Source organism: Labrus mixtus, chromosome 6, assembly GCF_963584025.1.
Source record: "Labrus mixtus chromosome 6, fLabMix1.1, whole genome shotgun sequence".
NCBI classification, from domain to species: Eukaryota; Metazoa; Chordata; class Actinopteri; order Labriformes; family Labridae; genus Labrus; species Labrus mixtus.
In genome coordinates, this window is record NC_083617.1 from 30,064,207 (window position 1) to 30,082,670 (window position 18,464).

General features: G+C 38.7%; 1 protein-coding gene and 1 pseudogene across 1 annotated transcript in view; both read left to right on the top strand.

Moving 5' to 3' along the window:
• Positions 1–18,464, top strand: part of ncoa4 (nuclear receptor coactivator 4) — a 182,416-nt gene that overhangs the window by 129,364 nt on the left and 34,588 nt on the right. The window lies entirely within an intron of this gene.
• Positions 12,415–15,340, top strand: LOC132975940 (tubulin beta-4B chain-like; annotated as a pseudogene).

Consider the following 18,464-nt stretch of genomic DNA (forward strand, 5'->3'; position numbering starts at 1 on the left):
CCACAGAGGCTGCCATGTTTTATATCTATGGGTTTTCAGTTTTATACACTAAAACAGACTTATGAATACTATATTGCACTTCTGCCACGTCTGTACCGCAATGTGCCAGCACAGCTTACACACTGCACCTTTAGGTATGTATTAAGTATCGCTGCTGTCGTGCCAAAACCTTCTGCAAAAAGGTCAACTTTTCAAGGTTTAACAAAAACTGCCAAATTTTCAATTTGTTATATTGTGTTTTTAATGAGTTTGATGGTTCTTAGGATCATCAAACTTTCTCATAACATAGAGAATAACTTAAAACTTAAATTCTACTCAAAACACTAAAATAACAAAACAAAAAAGTTGGCTTAGGCCTGACAACAGCAGTCTGCTTCAAGTGTTGCTGTCTAAGAACATTAGAACACAAACAATAAATATCAAAAAATGTGGTTGTAAAAAAAATTGGGTCAACTATAAACTTAAGTATCTCCAACAAGTAAATTGACATGACAAAATGTTTGGCCCTTCAAAGAGTTCCAGAGAGTTGAAAGATTTAAGTCTTTTTTAGTGCAATTTTCATTCATTTTCAGGTTTTATTAAGACCTAAGAACTATTTAACTCATTATATTAGTCAAATTATCGACTTCAACTTCAAAAAGTATGACTTCATCTCTTCACATCAAAAAGTTTGGACAGCTCTTTAACTCTAACTGACTTAAAAGTGGAGCCAGCCAAGAGAACATCAACTATGTGCTATGAAAGGGGTTCATGAAGTAAGGATGCTTCAGAGGAACCATTTAGCCTACTGAGGTTTGCCCGATTTGACTTAGATCTGGGTGTTCATACTGCACAGTCATCTCTCTGTTTCTCAAGTTTCCCAGCATAATTAAACACCAATTTCCCTCCTTTAAATTAACTGTAAATGATTTGTTTCTTAATGTCTTACAATTAATAACAACATAAATGACTGATTTGAAACTTGACAGGAATAAAACAAAGATGGGACCTAACCTGACGTAACCTGACGTAACCTGTACGTTTATCTGTTCATTACAAAGGTAAAAATAATCTTTAAATGATTCATTTAAAATAATTCTTTATTTTCTACTTTGAAAAATAAATAGTTTATTATCTTAAAAAAGAAAAACACATAAGACATAGAGTCCAAAGTTTAGTTAGGTTGTTGACATGACATGTAGCCTAGCCTAATTTGTAATGTCACCTAAGATAAAATGTAATATAATCACCTTTTTAACTTAAACTGCAGTACATGTTGAATCATTTATTTACTTTACACGGACCTTTTGCTATAAAAACTGATGTTAGACAGTTAGATTTCTTACTTTTTTTTAAACCAACTTGAAAATATGGTGTGACTGTCACCAGCATCATTGTTCAATAGTTTACAACTTTTATAATTAATTTAATAAAAATGCCATAAAACGAATGTTAACATACCCTTGGCTTAATTGCCTTTAAATGTAGATTTAAGTAAATGGCAATATTTATTTTCCCTTGTGTTTTTTTTGTTTAGCTTACTGAGTAATTCAATAAAAAAAATACATATTTAAAGGACTTCATCATAAGGCATGTGTCTGAAGCTTTATGTGGAGCACACAATGTATTAAAATCATTTGAATATTTAACTTTTTTTCTGGCAAAAGTCATGTGTTCGTTGTAGGAGCCATAAATGTAAGTTGATTGTGTATTTGGTGTCATGGGTTGTTTACTGATTTGTTTATTGTTTACGGTCTGCTTGTTACTGGTGGTGGGTGTGTTCACCGGAAATCTCGTGGTGATGGCAGTGATTATATGGGCCGCACTCACCTGTTCACCTGGTTTTTTGGCTTGGATGGAGAGAGGGGGTGAGCGTTATGAAAGTTATGAACTTTTGTATTTTACTTTCTTAAGCTTTATCATACCAAGAAGAAATGTTTCATAAGACATGTAACAGAAAATGTTAGGATCTTTCTTCTGGGGAAATGTAAAGCACTAAGAAAATACAAGCTGATACATAAAAGACTTGAATTCATTGTTTTCCAAACATAATATAGCCTGCATAATATGTATGACAAATTTCTAATTAAAACCAATAAAATACCTAAACCTTGACCTAGGGCTGGGAAATATATTGAGTTTTTAAGATATATCGATATATTTTCAAACAAGATATAGGGTAAGACAATATCGTTAATATGGATATAGTTTAAGTTGCATTAAAATAACGTTACAGAGGTGCCAGGTCACCTTTTTCTCACCTCAATGATGATGACTGACTGTCAGTCCCTCTTAACCCTGGGTGCAGTACAAAAGGAGAGGACAGAAGATATTTGAATTGCTTGTTACTGAGGTAAGTCCTTTTTGGGTGTTAGTGTTACTTTTATGTTGATTTTCTTTGAGCTAACTGGTTTGTGTCAGGTTGTTTTTTTAACTTATTCCTAACAGTCACTGAATGTAGACACATTTATGTTTTCTTTTCTATTTTTACAACATACACTTACCAACCACATATGAATGTGAATACATTAGAAATATCAGTGCTTCTGCTATTTATACCAACAACACATTTAAAGTTAACTGTTCATATATTTAGCTAAAAGTTAAAGTAGCTAACTGTAGAGCTGGGCTCTGGGATCCACGGTGCTTGTGTTGCTAGGCAACAGTTATACATTACATTTGTGCAAGAAATTGAAAATGTCAAAATCAGAGGAGAAGAATTTGAAACAAAATATTGTTTTTAATTAAATAACCAAAACAAAAAAATCCACTTGGTTTCAAAAATGATCTTGTCGAGCTTTTAAGATGATCACTACTGCTGTCTTTACCCTGTCCCTGTGTTTTCATTGAGAATATAAAAGGCTGAAGAAAGTAATTCTAAATAAGAGGTGGGGCTTCAAAGTCAAATAAAAGAATATATGTTTTAAGTGAAATTATTAAGTGTTCTGTAACCTTAACAACAGGATCTAGTCTGCGGTGCAACCGTGCCGGAACCGGCCGGATTACAACGCATCAATGTAGCACAGAAAAGAACAAGCGGGACGGGAAGTCAGACACCGATACAACATTAAAACATCCGGTTTATTTTCAGAATAACACCCTCCGTTTTGACGGTTCAGAAAAACGACCGTTTGTGTGTTTGTTTATGTGTTTATAAGTTTTTATTGAGTTTTATACCATGAACATCGTATTATCTCGTGCTGTCGCAAGTGAATCTGTTAAATTACCGCGGAAACTCCTGTGTCTTCATACTCCAGCTGTCCGGCTGTGCTGACCTATGGTGTTGACGGATGAGGATGCACGGACCCGTAACAGACCGGAGCGGACACACAATGCACACATATCTGGTGGAAGTTTGCCGTTTTTGGGCACCGGTAACTAGGGACGTAGGTTACTACTCGTCCTGATTGGTCAGCTGTCAGAAAGGCGCTTGACGTCACCCAGCGCTTTTCTGAAAAGTTGAAATAATTCAACTGAAAAAGGCGTCGGGCGCAGCGCTTTTTGAAAAGGCGTCATCCTTTTTCCTTTTTCCATAGGCTTGTATGTAAAAAAAGAAGTCAAGTGTGAACAAGTTTATAAAATGAAGCTTCAAAATCATGAAAAATTAAGCCGTTCTCTCTCCTCTGGGATGATGTGGGCGTGTCCATGGAATGCGCCGAAGCCACGCCCACTCGCGGAGAGACGTTCCCTTCTCAACTGTCAAACATGTAAATGACCTGACAATGGAGGCTTCAGCTCCTCTATCAGACCTGTCTGTCCATCATCTTTGTTTAGTCTAGTAATGTGTAATGGAAGCCTGTTTCTCAATAGCATAGCTAGCCAAATGAAATAAGCTAAGCTAACCACAATAAAATATGTAACTTTACCACTTTTTGCTTTGCATTTATTTATTAACCAGGCAGCCATCCTCACACTATAATTGCCTTTGATTTGTATTACTATTTGGTCAAGTTTAACATTTTTGTGATCAATAATAAGGGAAAACTACTGCTGGGGCGGCTGTTTTATTTAAAGGGGCGGCTGTGGCTCAGTTGGTAGAGTCGCCATCGGAAGGTCGAGGGTTCGATCCCCAGCTGGGCAACATGTCCGATGTGTCCTTGGGCAAGACACCTAACCCCGAATTGCTCCCACTGCTTCAGTGGCGGTGTATGAATGGGATTAGTTACTTCTGATGGATGATACTACATAGTGATCTCTACCATCAGTGTGTGAATGTGTAGGTGTGACATGCGGTGTAAAAGGGCTTTGAGTAGTCAGAAGACTAGAAAAGTGCTATATAAACTCAAGTCCATTTACCATTTACACAATAAAGGTAAAATAACCCCACCGTTATCAATATCACCTCGCTAATAAAAAAAGGGTCTATTGTCAGTTTTATCTACATACCTGCAGGTCCTCATGCTTGATGTGTGAACCGCTGATTTTCATCATTACAACACACAAGCTATGCAACCGGATATACTCAGTAGTATTGAGATTAATGTAGTTTAACACATAATATTTCCGATATCATAGTCACTGTTAATTAAACCATATTTGAACAGGTGCACCTGTGGAGAGTGCAGGATGATACCCACAGAGGTGGAAAGTGTGTGCTGCAAGCAGCTTAACGCCGTATGTAAAGACAATTTATATATATATATATAGTTTCCGTATACAAAATGATCATTCAAAGTATGAATACACAAGATTAATACTGGATCGTCAGAACAGAAACACCTTCTAACACATACTCCAACAGGTTCAGAATAAATGTCTGGAGCTTCCAGAGGAGCCACACTGCATGACTCTTCATCCAGGCCTTGAGCCTGTCTGCCTGAACCCCTACTCCCTGCAGAATGCTCTGAACATTTATCAGACAGACCATGGACCGCTGGAGATGAAGGAGAGAGCTGTGTAAGTCTGAAAAAAACATTTTTATTTAGGAATGTCAAAATAACAGTTATGTTAGTCAAATTGAATGCATTTCTTAAAAATAAGCTGAGAGTTTTAGGAAACACAGAGTTGGTTTAGTGTTAGTTTAACTCAGTTTTGGTATTGTCAGGATCAATGCACAGCCAAACAATTAGAATGTAAAGTGTCTCTGAGCTATAAATAAAAAGCCTGCACTCATGTGGTGCCTACAGACAAATGTAAATAATCTAAAATAATGTTTTACATTCACAAAAGTTCTAGACAGCACAAACACAAGTTAGTGAACATCCAAAAATGACTAGAGAATATACTCAGTAGAGAGCAGTCATCCACCAAGGCCAAATAAATCAGAAAAAAGCAAACAAAGAAAAAAAACACATGTCCAGGCCAATCCATACAGCCAAATAGATTTCAGGCACGTTGCAGGTTGATCCATCTTTCATCTTCTAGGGATCATGATGTGCTGTATAAGACAGACAAAATGAGAAAAGAAGACTATAAGACCACTTAACCCAAAATAAATCTTGATGAATATATAATCACATTACTTTTTTGTGTTTGTCATTGTAGGCGTGCTCGCTACCTGGTATCCTTCGTTTCCTGGTGCTCGGGATACCTGGGAAAGCACAACCGGGTAGTGATACCTTCCTGCGTTGTTGTCCGTATCCACAAGGAGTACCCTGATGAAGAGGAAGAGTACACCAGTTTTAGGCCTCCAATTTAAATTATTTCCAAGTTAATGTATTGTTATGTTTGGACATGTGTTTTATATTTATATATAAGTTATTTCATTTATTTAATAAACTTTGAATACGTTCCTCCATTCCCTCTCTTTCTGTACAAATCCATTCCCACACATGTATGTTACTAACTTGGCTTCCTCTCATCCTCATAGTTCTGGGTTCTCTAGTTGGTGTCCTCTCCCCTCCTCTCACTCTCAGCAGGTGTTATCAGGGCTGTGGAGTCTTGAGTAAGAGACACTCGTGTAAAGGCACTTCTGGGTTACAGAGAGGAATGTTCCTTTAACAAACGTGTCAGCTTCACAGAGTCTGGAGCTTGTGGGGCAGATTTTAAAAAGCTCCAGGAGGCAGTCCTCATACACCAAGTGCTTCACCATGTCCTGCACCTGAAATTTCAGTCATGACAGGCAAATTAAAAAATGACGAGGAATAAATTAACCCATTAGTTATTTTTTTCAATATCTATAACAAACAAAGTGAACTAACTGTTCAGTGATGGTGTCAACAAGTTCAGAAATACTGGGGAGGTAGGTGGTGTCATCAGGATCTGCAAAGTTGGAACTGTTGGAACGGAAACTCCAAGAGAGGGCGTTTTGTAGGTGGGCTGTCAGGTGGTGCAGTTTTTCCACTTGAGTGGAATAGATGAGAAGAGCGGAAGAACTCAGGATGCTGTGCTTCCCACAGCAACGCTCCTGTTGGCTACTGTAGCTTGACCTGGAGAATACATGTGCAAATAACAATACAATTGTTTCTGTGCACTGTATACAGAGTTGCAGCTATGAAGTTAGAAAATAAATCTTAAAATTTTTAGCTGCACTTTGACCATCAATGTTGCAAGATTTTGTACAGCCCGTATGGTCTTCTCTCTTGCATGAAAACATGAGTAAACTGTATGTCAGTAAAATGTGTAAAATACTGTATTTATTCAGTCACAATTTTTTTTTAGGTTTTTACCACAGCAGAAACATCAGCATGGTGCTCATAATATAACTGTGACAGACTCAACATGAATATTACAGATAATTTCTTCCTATGTGTTGTACTCATTCAAATCTTTGAAGAATATCATTTAAGTAGTGTTTTCTTTGATGTACATATAGTGCATATCTAGAAAGTTTGCCTTAACGTCATAGACATTCACAAAGAACAAATAAGACCTTTATATCTCAACATACCTGTAGTTTTTCTGTTGCCTAGTGTTCTCCAAGACAATTGTGTGGCCCCTGTCCTCTTACCCACAGAGAAGTCTGTCCTCTCTGGTGACTTTCTGTGTGTTGTCTCACTGGCACCCCGTCTCTCTTGTTGTTGGAGGAGACTATGTGAAAACGGATAATAGTTTAATTTGCTTGCTAATGAAATATACTGTTACTGATAATACTGACACGTGTAATAATCTCTAAACTGCAGTAAAATAACGTGCAGTACTCGGTCAGAGAAACGCGTAAAGGCAGCCAGACACTGGTGTGGTGGCGGTCACAGACGCGCCATTTCAAGCCGTCTCTGTCTGGTTATTTAGACACAGAAGGCATCATTTACAACATCAACAATAGCCGTGCTAATAGCGGAGATTTAAAAAACCTCCAGCTGTTGCAGCGTGGTCATTTATGTAGATCTTCCTCCAAAATAACGTTACCCGATGATATGACCGATTATTATTATTATCTTACACACAGATGAAAGTTCTCTGTCATATTTGATCGGAGCTGGATGCTAACTTTAATCTTACACCACACATTCCCTCTCGCTCTCCCAACCAAGAAATGTGAGGCATCCCTTCACCTAATAATCATAAACTTGACCACATTAGATATGAAAATCATGCTAGGCTACACAATAAAATCACCTTATATTATTTCACTTGCCAACAAAAACTTTGATATAGATTAACTATTAACATACAGCAAAAAAGGGAAACTTACACTCACATGCAGGCAGAGCCGGCCCTAACCATTTTGGTGCCCTAGGCAAGATTTTAGCGGTTGCCCCTTAAATTGCAGACAGTTTGACCACTAATATATTATATTCATCCACTTAAAGAAAACTGGCATACAGTTTTATATTTAACATAATTTATTTATTTTAAAATAAAAAATACTTATAAATAAACATGAATAAAATGGTAATAACTCTAATATTTCTTATAAATAAATACAAATAACTAGTGTAACAGAACAAACAATATCAAACAGTGCAGGGAGCAGAAGTGGTCACAGACGGGACGGCAGGGGATGGATTTAAATGTTTTGATTGCATCTGGAGAGAGAAGATGAGCATTTGTTAAACAATCTGCTGTTTATAATATAGTGTGAACAGAAAATATTTTGTCTTCAGAGCAGTACAGAAACCTCAGCATAGTTTTTCATGTGAGCCCAAACATTTCCATAACAACCAGACCTACAGTATGCACAAATATCTATTCAGAGAGGAACTCTATCACAAAATGCATTCATGCTCTTAGACATCAATACTCTAAAGGCAAGAGCTTAAAACTATTAATGACAACAGGAGGAGGAAAATAAACATTTTAATCGACAAGGGTGAAAGCTAACTAAGTACAGAGATGTCAATAAATACATAAGTAGGTTTTGTGTCCCAAACAACATAAGAACAAAAGAAGTGTAATTCTTAAAGTAGTTATTTTCTTAACATGAATAATCTTAACCTAATAAAAGTGCAGTGGAAATAACTGATGTTAACTCAAGCTAGGAAACACTGACGTAACTAGCCTATCATCCATCCATAACAAGCTATCTTAAATACAACAGATAAATCATTGATCTGTGCAGCACTCTGTGTCTTTTTCAGATTATTCCTCCATTTACATTACAATAGATAAATAATATTTAATGATATTTAAACGCAATTTTCCTTCTATTCTTCTTCTTATCTTCAACTTTTCTGCCGCACTCATTTGGCCCCCTATAGTATGGAAGCGATTAGTGATCAGAATTCAAATGTTAAAGCTAATTTGAAAATTCAAATGCATTAACAGAAATTCTTTTTAACTTTCAGAATATGGGTGTATTATTTGACTCAAAAATAAAATTATGATTAATTTATCTAATTTGAATTTTAGTTTTCAACTTTAAAAATGCACATTCTTTGACTAAATTAAAATGAAGAAGAAAATGGCATTTGCTTTATCATTTTCAAAAAATGCCCCTCTAAATCTGTATCATAATTCAAATGAAAAAGCTAATTTTAAAATGAAAATACAGTAACAGAAACACGTTTTAACTTTCAGATTATAGGTGCATTATTTGACCTATATTTAAAATGAATATTCAGTCATCCAGTTTGTATTCTACTTTTACTCTCTATGTATTCATATTGTATGACATCATTCAAATGAAAACTAAAAGGTCTTTGGCTTTTCGTTTTCAAACTTGCTGTGCTAAAAAGTGATCATAATTCAAACTCGAAAACGAAATGGCAAAGTGGACGACGCAGGAAAGTGACGTCAGACTCCAGCTCCCAGGCAGGTGAACGTAATATTTACAGTCTATGAGGCGAGCGGGCAGAACGCGCAGTACAATGGGTGGCGGGGTGAATCTTTAACACTAGGGCAGACTTTAGTTCACATTGTGATACAGGTGGTGATCGGAGTGGTTTTTTCAGCGCACACTGAACTTTCAGCGAGCATGACGCAGCAGCTTTATAACCCGAGCTGCCAAGTCTCACGCGTGACACCATGCCCACTATCTCTGACCGTGAGAGTCACTCAGCATCTGCACGCCGTGAAATTCACACATACGTGTCCTAAGACCGGTTTATTGATAGATTATAGATCACTCTCTTCTCTGCTTAACTTAGTTACATTAAAAAAGATTATCGATTGAATTTTCTGTTTCTAATAATCTCTCCAGCTCTGTGCACAAAGTGTCTCTCATCCTCTGTGCGTAATGACACACACTCTCCCTCTCGACCGACTGTATGAGCTCTCTCTCCCTTTCAGAGATTGTTTTGTAGTTATTAAAAGAATAATCAACTACAAGGCTAAAATTGAATCAAAATCAGGGCAACAACTAGTTTGGACCTGGATGACCAGAAATTTTTTGCTACTTAACTCAGACAAGACTGAAGTTATTGTGCTAGGCCCTAAGAACCTCAGAGAGACTTTTTCTAGTGATGTGACTGTCCTTAGTGACATCAGCCTGGCATCTAGCACCACTGTTAGGAATCTAGGAGTTCTATTTGATCAAGATATGTCTTTTAGCTCTCACATCAGTCAAGTTTCAAGAACAGCCTATTTTCACCTTCGTAATATATCCAAGATCAGGAATATCCTGTCGCAAAATGATGCAGAAAAACTAGTTCATGCATTTGTTACCTCCAGATTGGATTATTGTAACTCTCTTTTGTCAGGGTGCTCTGGCAAATCTCTAAAGACTCTTCAACGGGTCCAGAATGCTGCAGCTCATGTACTGACCAGAACTAGGGAAAGGGACCACATTACTCCTGTCTTGGCTTCTCTGTACTGGCTCCCTATACAGTCTAGAATAGAATTCAAGATCCTTCTTCTCACTTACAAAGCTCTAAATGGCCAGGCACCATCTTACCTGAAGGAGCTACTAGTGCCGTACTGTCCCTCGAGAGCGTTGCGGTCCCAGAATGCAGGCCTGCTGGTGGTACCTACAGTCTCCAAGTGTACTATGGGGGGTAAAGCCTTCAGTTATCGGGCTCCTCTCCTCTGGAACCACATTCCAGCCGGGGTCCGGGAGGCAGACACAGTCTGTATTTTTAAGAATAGACTTAAAACTTTCCTTTTTGATAAATCTTATAGTTAGGGCTGGTGCTGGTGTAGACCAGCTTTTAGTTATGTTGCTATAGGCTTAGACTACCGGGGGAACTGGCACCCTGAGCTCCTCTCTCTCTCTCTCTCTCTCTCGCTCTCTCTCTCTCTGCATATACAGTACATCATATTACTGCATGTATCTATCTATAAATCTCAGTCACTAACCACCTACTTTCCTGGGAGCTCTTGAGCTCTCCTAGGCTCCTCAAGATCGTCGGTTGACGGCTTGCCAGAACAACCCCCCCCCACCACTACCCCCTCCCCACCGGATCGTGGGTTGGCGGCCTGCCAGAACAACCCCCCACACCCCCTCCCCTCCCCACCGGATTGCTGATGGACGGTCTACCTCCCCCCACCCCCTTGCTCTCTATCCCTCTTCCTGCATCTTATCCCATCTCTCCCCCTATCCCTTTCCAAGCCCGGCGCAGTCTAGGCCTGTGAAGACTGTTTCGTCATGAGCCGGGGATCCGGCCGAAGATTTCTGCCTGTTAATAAGGCAGTTTTTTCTTACCACTGTAACTTTTGCTGCTTTGCTAAAGTGCTCATGATGGATAGGCCGGATCTTTGTAACATAGCAATAAGTAAGGTCTTTTACCTGCTCTTTTGTAACATAACAATGAGTAAGGTCTTTTACCTGCTTTTTGTAACATAACAATGAGTAAGGTCTTTTACCTGCTTTTTGTAACATAACAATGAGTAAGGTCTTTTACCTGCTTTTTGTAACATAACAATGAGTAAGGTCTTTTACCTGCTCTTTTGTAATGTTAACAGACAAAGAGTAAGGTATTTTACCTGCTTCTTGTAAAGTGTCTCGAGATAACACTTGTTATGAGTTGACGCTATACAAATAAAAGTTGATTGATTGATACCAGCGTTAAAGATTCACCCCGCCACCCATCGTTGAAAACTAAAATTAAAATTAGATAAATTAATCATCATTTTATTTTTGAGTCAAATAATACACCCATATTCTGAGAGTTAAAAAGAATTTCTGTTAATGCATTTGAATTTTCAAATTAGCTTTATCATTTGAATTCTGATCATTTCAGTTTTCAACTTTAAAAATGCACATTCTTTGACTAAATTAAAATGAGGAAGAAAATGACATTTGCTTTATCATTTTCAAAAAATGCCCCTCTAAATCTGTATCATAATTCAAATGAAAAAGCTAATTTTAAAATGAAAATACAGTAACAGAAACATGTTTTAATTTTCAGATTATAGGTGCATTATTTGACCTATATTTAAAATGAATATTCAGTCATCCAGTTTGTATTCTACTTTTACTCTCTATGTATGCATATTGTATGACATCATTCAAATGAAAACTAAAAGGTCTTTGGCTTTTCGTTTTCAAACTTGCTGTGCTAAAAAGTGATCATAATTCAAACTCGAAAACGAAATGGCAAAGTGGACGGCGCAGGAAAGTGACGTCAGACTCCAGCTCCCAGGCAGGTGAACGTAATATTTACAGTCTATGAGGCGAGCGGGCAGAACGCGCAGTACGATGGGTGGCAGGGTGAATCTTTAACACTAGGGCAGACTTTAGTTCACATTGTGATACAGGTGGCGATCGGAGTGTTTGAAATTAAAATTAAAATTAGATAAATGAATCAGAATTTTATTTTTGAGTCAAATAATTCACCCATATTCTGAAAATTAAAAAGCATTTCTGTTGATGCATTTGAATTTTCAAATTAGCTTTATCATTTGAATTCTGATCACTAATCGCTTCCATAATGCCACGGGCCGGCCCTGCTGGAAATCAGATCGGAGCAAAGGTAAGAATATATGTGTTTTGAAACATAACTTTGTAACGATCTGTGAAAGAGCGCACATTTTAAAAATTGGTTTTGGCGGGCTACTCGTTGAGCTTACTTAGCTTCAAAGCTAATGTTAGCATAGCGGCCCACCAATGCGTTGTTGGGTTTCGCAATATTGTGACTTAGACAGCTAACTTAATCATATTCCTTTATTTTTTTCCAGTTCTGGGAGGTGATAAGTGACGAACATGGAATCGGCCCAACTGGTTCATACCAGTGGGACAGCGACCTGCAGCTGGAGCAATCAACATGTATTACAACGAAGCATCAGTTTAACCCCACTTTGTTGGTCTGTAAGATTATCTCATGTCTACGGAAGGTAATTCATACTAACCACAAGGCTCGATAGTACGTATCCACCCAGCAGGGGGTCCTTATCCTGCTGGACTCCATTGAAAAGTGTTTCACACACACTCCGTGCGCGGTCCGTCACATCACAGGAGAACTACAAGATACCGCGGGAATAAAGAGAAAAACATGCAAACAACATGTTGCTTTGTCTTTCTGAAGATGCATTGTTGTTCATTCGGTTCCTGTTTGGAAAAATACGATCGTGAGTCCGTATATTGTGTTTTATTTTGAAATTGACCGGATGTTCTTTGCGTTTCCTTGTCTGACTTCCTGTTCAGGCTGTCATATTCTGTCCAGCTTGACGCGTTCCTGCAGCGTACTCCAGTGAAAATAGACTGGCTGCGTATTTGAAACGGAGCAGAGCGCAGTGCCGTCGGTGACACGCTCCGGAGACAGACCGCAGCGCGCGCTGTGTGAGCACAATGATTGACTAGAGTGGAAGCTAAGTACAACGTAGTGCGCGGCGCACGGAGTATGTGTGAATTGGGCTTTACTGTCGCCTCGTTTCCATGATACAAAAAACCAAACCTTCAGCCAACGAAAATGTCCCAAACAAATGTAGAAGCGTCTCCATGAACTATTGAATCACAGTATTTTGTTTAGTTCTTGTGTAAATTTAAATAACTGATGCATTACTGTATTTAATCAGTAAACCATAATCAGAAACTTAAAAACGGTCAGACAATTAAACTGCTCTGATCCAGGACTATACTAGAAATTAGTTTTTATATATTTTATGCTATCTAAAAATATATATGATCAATAATGTCATTGCAAAAATGCGAAGTCATAATGATTAATAGTTATAAAACAGTACAGCCATTGTAGAAATTGCATTAACTAACTCAAATTATTAGACATTAGAATCTGTTGCCAAGCAGGAAAATTACAAGTAATCACCTCATCCCATGGACACTGAAAAAGTTGTTCCTTAGCACCTTTTTATTATTTTACAATCTCATCTCAAAAGCTATGAGCATGCAATGTTTGATGTAAGTGCTTTAACACTGTGGGGTATTGATTTAACTTTCCATTTTGTCCCTCTGTTTTCTTCACCAGGTGGCAAGTATGTCCCTCGTGCAGTGCTGGTGGACTTGGAGCCAGGCACGATGGACTCTGTGAGGTCTGGTCCCTTTGGCCTGATCTTTAGACCAGACAATTTTGTCTTTGGTGAGAATGAAATGTGTTGTAACTTGGGTTGATGACATTCCCATAGTATGATAACTGAAAGTCATTTTCCGCAGCTCAACTTTCAATATATTCAAAACAGAATACCAGTTATTTGTGTGATGGAGTCATATTTCCAATAGAATCAGATCCAGGTAGTGTTGACTCTACAGCTGTGATTAATCTCTGTATTTGCATGTCACACAGGCCAGAGCGGAGCAGGTAATAACTGGGCTAAAGGTCACTACACCGAGGGAGCGGAGCTGGTGGACTCGGTCCTGGATGTGGTGAGGAAGGAGGCAGAGAGCTGTGATTGCCTCCAGGGCTTCCAGCTCACCCACTCGCTGGGTGGAGGCACCGGCTCTGGTATGGGCACGCTGCTCATCAGCAAGATCCGAGAGCAGTATCCAGATCGCATCATGAACACATTCAGTGTGGTGCCCTCACCCAAGCTTCATAACATAGAAATCATGTTATTAAAATTCTATCTCATGCCCCTCTTGTCTTTATTTCTTACCTTCATCTCTTTTTGCTTTTCTCTCACACATTTCAGGTGTCAGACACAGTCGTTGAACCGTACAATGCAACCCTCTCCGTCCACCAGCTGGTGGAGAACACAGATGAGACCTTCTGCATTGATAATGAGGCTCTGTATGACATCTGCTTCCGCACACTGAAGCTCACCACACCCACATACGGTGACCTCAGCCACCATGAGTGGGGTGACCACCTGCCTGCGCTTCCCCGGGCAGCTCAACGCCGATTTGAGGAAATTGGCCGTGAACATGGTCCCCTTTCCCAGGCTGCACTTCTTCATGCCGGGCTCCGCCCCCCAGCAGTACAGGTAGAGAGGCACAAGCATGCTTTTTACACACTTAATCAAACCCTCACTTTGTTGTTTCAAATGCATGTGACATGAATCTTAACTCCATTATCTCGTCTTTTTCCAGGTCACTGACCGTTCCTGAACTCACCCAGCAAATGTTTGACGCCAAGAACATGATGGCAGCTTGTGACCCACGCCACAGGCGCTACGTCACAGTCGCCGCCATCTTCCGAGGCCGCATGTCAATGAAGGAGGTAGATGAGCAGATGCTTAATGTTCAGAACAAGAACAGCAGCTACTTTGTGGAATGGATCCCCAACAACGTCAAGACCGCCGTCTGTGACATCCCTCCCCGCGGTCTCAAGATGGCCGCCACCTTCGTTGGCAACAGCACAGCCATCCAGGAGCTGTTCAAACGCATCTCTGAGCAGTTTACTGCTATGTTCCGCCGCAAGGCCTTCCTCCACTGGTAAGTAAAAGAAGATTTATTTTTTTATCAGGACAGTGAAATGATGTCCCTGTGTTTGTGCAGGACTTCTCATTGTACCTCTAGACTCAAACGAGTTTGTCACAACACATCTGAGTGAGTGTTTCTTGTTTCAGGTACACTGGCGAGGGCATGGATGAGATGGAATTCACTGAGGCTGAGAGCAACATGAATGATCTGGTGTCCGAGTACCAACAATATCAGGACGCCACTGCTGAGGAAGAGGGAGAGTCTGAGGAGGAGGGAGAAGAGGACTAAGCCTAGACAGTACCATAACCCCTGTAGTGACTATCTAATGTCCAAATTTCTTATCTTGCCTTTAGTCACTTGCATAGGTGTATGGAAAATTCTTGACGCATAAAAAATAAACAAATGTCCAAAATTAAAGTACTTTCTGATGTTCCAGTTTATTGTCACATATGAAGCAGAGACAAACCGTGATGATGATATGATGAGTTGTTATTTCCGAGATTATACTGTTGTCGTTCTTTTGTTATGTTAAATAGCCTACTTGCGTTATCCTGTGTTACGTTCTGTTATGGTAAGGACCGTATGTTCCCACCACCTATGCCCCCGTTTCCTGTTCACCTGTGACATATAAACACTCAACCAACCACCTGACCAATTAACCCAAATGATCAATTATCACCACCTAGTGTCCAAATTGAGTACATAAATAAACATATAAACTAAAGCCATAGAAATAAAACACTTAAATACACACACACACTAAATTGGCTCCTACAACCCCTGTCTTCCTATGCAACAGTTAGAGCTGGGCAATGTCATTCAAATCACTGCTGCGTTTTTTAAAACAAGATTGCATTTTTCCAGTGGAGTGTCATCAAATATGTCCATTCATACATTTGAATACTTATCCAGCCTTAGCCGGAGTGTAAATGGGTCCTCAAAGTTTGTTTTTTAAACGTTGTCTGTTCTGTTTTCACACTTTGTTATTTTTTGCTGTCAGGAGTTCTCTTCTACTTTCCTGCTTTGGATATGAATGTTAAAAACTTTTTTTTTCTCTGTGTCAATCCACGCGTTCAAACCAAGTTGGAACATGCTGTTACACTTTTCAAGGAGCCTTCAGGTAACTGACTGCAAAACAGATAAAGCAGATAAACAAACCCCACCCCATGGTTTTGTTGTGAAACTGAAAATGATCACCTCTGTTCATCTTTTACAAACTACAGGTTTAAGAATGTAACACTGACCACTTTGAGGCACTCTTTATTGAATTTGCTGCTTATATATAGAATTTCAGCTTTTGGCAGAATTAAATCTGATTTTTTCCTAGATCAAATAAATCTCTTAAAATGCATTACAAGTCTAAAAGTTTTAAATAAAAGTGCCTTGAGCTGGTCACTGATCCATTTTTTGTTACTGGATGTTGACATGTAAATGATTGGTTTCTATAAAGACATAAGAATTGGTGCTATGCTGTGTGAATTAGTACTTCTTTTGTTTACTTGCAAACACTGATAGCTTATTATTAATCATAAATGATAAAGCCTTGACATGATATTCATTTCATTTTGATCAACCTTTAACATACAAGGACGTCGAGGTTAAAGACTTAAACACAAGAAACAACAATCCTATTCATAGTGTTTTTGTAAAGCACTTCAGATTGTACAAGTGTACTTAGGTCCTCAACTCATGGACCCATGGAAACCACAGCCTCAATTAACGTTTGTCTATGGAAAAATATATCCAGACAAATGCTAAATGTAATTTTTATTTTCCATCAAGCTCTTAAAACAAACAGCAATTGAGATGCAGACATGAGGAGCATGTTGATTGACATGATCATAAATAAAAAAAGTAATGATGAATTAGGCTCCTTTAAGCAATACAAAAATAAAACAGCACAAATATAAACATATTAACAGTTAATAATAGCATCTAGACACTGAAACACATATTCACACATGTAAACCATGTCCATTTAAATGAATTCACATTGTGAAACAGTTGCAATTTCCTTCCTGAGGTAGTTTGGACATGAGGTCTTTTGGACACTTGTGTTGATGTGATGGGGGTTAAACAATTCCACCTGCCCACATCATCAAGGCTGTGGTCGACAAAATGTGTTGAAACTAACAAGAGAGAACCGACTAGTATTGAAGAGTACCAGTTAGTAAAAAAAAAAAAAGACAAAGACAAACCCTCAGAGCAGGTTGGACTAGTCCGCCTCCTCTGCTGGTGCTGCAGGATGAGCTACAACAGAAGGTTCTCTTGCCAGTAATACCAAACAACCCTCCTTTGGTAGGTTGTGTTTGAGTTGACCTGTGTTCTGAGTGCACTGACTGAGTGCACTCAGCACTTATGTAAGTAGAGAGGCAGGTTAAGTCATCCAATTATTTCAATTAGTTAAAAGAGAAGATTGACTTAACAGACTTACTTCAGGCCTGCTGCAGCCACATATAGACAGGATATCTTCTTCCCCCATAGAATGAAAAAAAAACAGATTAATGGAAGAAGAAAAAGACAAGCTTTAAAAAATATATTCTAAATGTTTAATGAGTTCAAAAGTATCTGATTCTTCCAATTGTGATGTAACTATTTGTCTCATGCAGAATTGGTTCAGTGCATGGTTAAACATTTAGGTGTTCGAGTACATTTATAGGGAATCAGTTATTTTAAAGCTCCTGTGAGGAAGTTTCAGTCATCTTTGGCTACCTATGTTGACAAAATGGTACCTCTTATCTCTTTGCTGATTATGTACTGTACATCTGTAAATCATGCTTTTGCCTGGATTATAGACAGAACAGCTTAAGAGAGACAGGAAACGCTGGGAGGAGAGAGTGGGGATGACAGGGCCGAGGCAGGACTGGCAGGACCCGAAACCCCCGGCTGCTGCCGTGAGGATTATGTCCTCTGCAAACCGCTAAGCCATCCGGTGCCCAAAGTTCTGTTTTTTTCCTTCTAATGAATTTTATCACTTATTGAGAATATTTACCTCTGAAAATGTTTTTTAAAAATGCAGTGTCAGCATTTTTTCTGACACCAACCCAATGTAAGTGGTTTCAGACATTAAACATGATTGTATATAAATGGTCAATGTGTCAGCTGAAGGTTTATTTTGTTAGGTTTCATTAACAGCTTTAATACAGTAAATATGAAGGAGGTTTTATTACCAAGGTCTGGCCCATACTCTTGATATCATATCTGTATTTTCTTTACATCTGTTGTATATGTGTATCTGATGATTTGGTTCTTATCTGATGTGAATATTTTATGTAAAGATCCTTTCCATCAGATCACAGGAAGCTATTCAGCAGAACAGGCCGCAGATCTGATAACATCCTACATCCTCATCCCATTTAGGGGAAACACTTTACTTTACCCAGCCACCTAAACTCACATTTATTGTTTGACC